The 3,821-nt window shown below is 45.4% G+C and overlaps 1 pseudogene; it reads left to right on the top strand.

Moving 5' to 3' along the window:
- Window positions 1–660: 660 nt before the first annotated feature.
- On the top strand, window positions 661–3,398 carry LOC115843330 (nucleolin-like; annotated as a pseudogene).
- Window positions 3,399–3,821: the final 423 nt, after the last annotated feature.

Raw genomic sequence — 3,821 nt, 5'->3', positions numbered from 1 at the left:
TTCATATACTTATACGCAGTTTCCATTTTACACATTTTGCTGGAGACCGGGGCAGCTAGTCAGGGTAGGGTGGGGAGAGAGGAGAGTGTCCTCCTGCGGGAAGCCAAGTGATCTAAAATGGAACTAAAATTTCTACTTCAATAGCTCCAGACTATTACCAATAGAGCTAACTAGGTTGGCCCTTGCCCTGCTGAATTGGTTTGTGTAGAAAGAGTTAGTTCTGACTCTGGTGAGTGGAAAAGTTTATTGGCCACAATGGACCATTTCCTAAGTCATGAGGTGATGGCTCTTCTGTTTAAGTTAAATCATATTTTCATATGCTCCTACAGTTGCCTGTTTTCCCCCAGTTGTAGCATTCAGAAGTCCCATGATTACCTATGTAATGTTTTCCTTCATCAACTGTGACCTCCAAGAAGGCAAAGACCTCCACACCTGCCTCACAATCCCAGTGTTTAGCACAAGAATGCAGTAAAATTTTATAGAATTTAGTTAAAATACATTTGAATTTTCTTTATAGAAATGGATGACTCAAAATGTATCAATAAGAATAATAATTTAAATACTCTGAGTTTATTCCATTATTACATATTTATAAAAATTGATTTAGGTCATAGATTTTAATTACGATACAGAAAATTAAGAAAAGAATTGTCGAGTCTCGAGCTCTAGCTGGCAGCCAAGCTTACGAGCTCTGCGATCAGTGGCTGCCATCGATGTTGCTTCGCTTCTTCTGGGCTCATCTGCGCCACTCGCTCGCCACACAGTCCGCAGTCCTAAGCCGCTATCATGGTAAAGCTTGCAAAGGCCGGTAAAAATCAAGGTGACCCCAAGAAAATGGCTCCTCCCCCAAAGGAGGTAGAAGAAGATAGTGAAGATGAGGAAATGTCAGAAGATGAAGAGGATGATAGCAGTGGAGAAGAGGTTGTTATTCCTCAGAAAAAAGGCAAAAAGTCTACCACAACTCCAGCAAAGAAGATGATGGTTTCCCCAACAAAAAAGGTTGCAGTTGCCACACCGGCAAAGAAAGCAGTTGTCACCCCTGGTAAAAAGACAGCCGCTACGCCAGCCAAGAAGACAGTTACACCTGCCAAAGCAGTAGCAACACCTGGCAAAAAGGGAGCCACACCAGGCAAAGCATTGGTAGCAACCCCTGGTAAGAAGGGAGCAGCCGCTCCAGCCAAGAGAGCAAAGAACGGCAAGAATGCCAAGAAGGAAGACAGTGATGAGGAAGATGAAGATGACAGTGAAGAGTAGGAGGAGGATGAATTCGAGCCCACGGTGATGAAAGCAGCTGCTGCTCCTGCCTCGGATGACAAGGACGACGAGGATGAGGATGACGATGAAGATGATGATGAGGATGATGAGGATGACGAGGATGACTCTGAAGAAGAAGCTATGGAGACTGCACCAGCCAAAGGAAAGAAATCTCCAGCAAAAGCTGCTCCTGTGAAGGCAAAGAGCACTGCTGAAGATGAAGATGAGGAGGATGACGAGGAAGATGAGGAGGAGGAGGAGGACGAGGAGGATGATGAGGAGGAGGACGATGAGGAGGAGGACGAGGAGGAAGAACTTGTCAAAGAAGCACCTGGAAAGCGAATGAAGGAAATGGCCAAACAAAAAGCAGCTCCCGAAGCCAAGAAACAGAAAGTGGAAGCTACAGAACCAACTACATCTTTCAATCTCTTTGTTGGAAACCTGAACTTCAGTAAATCTGCTCCTGAAATGAAAACGGGTATTAGTGACCTTTTTGCAAAAAATGATCTTGCAGTTGTTGATGTCAGAATTGGTGTGTCTAGGAAGTTTGGCTATGTGGATTTTGGATCTGCTGAAGACCTGGAAAAAGCCTTGGAACTCACTGGTTTAAAAGTCTTTGGCAATGAAATTAAACTAGAAAAACCAAAGGGGAAAGACAGTAAGAAAGAACGAGATGCGAGAACACTTTTGGCTAAAAATCTTCCTTATAAAGTTACTCAGGAAGAATTAAAAGAAGTGTTTGAAGATGCTGTGGAGATCAGATTAGTCAGCAAGGATGGAAAGTGTAAAGGGATTGCTTATATTGAATCTAGGACAGAAGCTTATGCAGAGAAAACCTTGGAAGAAAAGCAGGGAACAGAGATAGATGGGCGATCCATTTCCCTGTACTATACTGGAGAGAAAGGTCAAAGTCAAGACTATAGAGGTGGAAAGAATAGCACTTGGACTGGTGAATCAAAAACCCTGGTTTTAAGCAACCTCTCCTATAGTGCAATGGAAGAAACTCTTCAGGAAGTATTTGAGGAGGCAACGTTTATCAAAGTGCCCCAGAACCAAAATGGCACATCTAAAGGGTATGCATTTATAGAATTTGCATCATTTGAAGATGCTAAAGAAGCTTTAAATTCATGTAATAAAAGGGAAATTGAGGGCAGAGCCATAAGGCTGGAGTTGCAAGGACCCAGGGGACAACATAATGCAAGAAGCCAGCCATCCAAAACTCTGTTTGTCAAAGGTCTATCTGAGGGGGCTTCCCTGGTGGCGCAGTGGTTGAGAGTCCGCCTGCTGATGCAGGGAACACGGGTTCATGCCCCGGTCCGGGAAGATCCCACATGCCGCGGAGCGGCTGGGCCCGTGAGCCATGGCCGCTGAGCCTGCGCGTCCGGAGCCTGCGCGTGTGGAGCCTGTGCTCCGCAACGGAAGAGGCCACAGCAGTGAGAGGCCCGCGTACCGCAAAAAAAAAAAAAAAAGGTCTATCTGAGGATACTACAGAAGAAACAGAAAAGGAGTCGTTTGACGGCTCTATTCCTGTAAGGATAGTCACTGACCGGGAAGCTGGATCCTCTAAGGGGTTTGTTTTTGTAGACTTCAACAGCGAGGAAGAGGCCAAAACTGTCAAGGAGGCCATGGAAGATGGCGAAATCGATGGAAACAAAGTTACTTTGGACTGGGCCAAGCCTAAGGGTGAAGGTGGCTTCGGTGGCCGAGGAGGAGGCAGAGGTGGCTTCGGTGGCCGAGCAGGAGGCCGAGGTGGATTTGGAGGCCAAGGCTGGGGAGGCTTTGGAGGGCGAGGAGGCTTCTGAGGAGGCAGAGGAGGAGGAGACCACAAGCCACAAGGAAAGAAGACGAAGTTTGAATAGTTTCTTCTATCCCTGTCTTCCCCTCTTACATTTGAAAGAAAGGACTCTGAGGTTTTTACTCTGTTACCTGCTCAGTGACGGAGCCTTCTGAGGACATTCCAAGACAGTATATAGCCCTGTGGTCTACTTGGAAATCTGTATAGATAACATTTCAAGGGAGATAACCCTGTTGGTGTTGACTGGATATTCGTATAAACTTTTTAAAGAGATGAGTGATAGAGCTAACCCTTATCTGTAAGTTTTTAATTTATATTGTTTCCTCCCATGTACAAAACCATTTTTTTCCTACGGAGTTTTTGTTTTTGTTTTTGCGTTGGTGGGTTATAAAGGAAAGCAGAATGTTTTATCATGATTTTTGCTTTAGCAACTTTGGGACAAATTAAAAGTCCTAAACTCTGGTGCCAGACTTGTACTTCCTGTCCTAGAGTGTTTCTCCTGGAATATCACTGAGAGTGGAGCATGGCAAATCAGTTCTGCCACTCCAGATCTCCACCCCCTGTGAAAATGCTTATGCTTTGGTTTCAAGTAACCCAGCCATAAGTTTTTGCAGCCCTGTGTATGTCATGTGAAAGGCTCATTGGAAGTCCACTGTGGCCTTAGCCCACTTAGAAACAGGCCTGAGGGGTCAGGTGTCCTGAAAAAGTGCTTTGGAAAGAGGACCAGGAGCACTTTGGTCCGGCCTTGTTTAGGTATGCATGCGAGAGCGAT

The sequence above is a fragment of the Globicephala melas genome, chromosome 17, assembly GCF_963455315.2.
Source record: "Globicephala melas chromosome 17, mGloMel1.2, whole genome shotgun sequence".
Classification (NCBI taxonomy): Eukaryota; Metazoa; Chordata; class Mammalia; order Artiodactyla; family Delphinidae; genus Globicephala; species Globicephala melas.
Note: the sequence above shows the minus strand (reverse complement) of the source record. Positions and strands in the feature narration are given on the sequence as shown.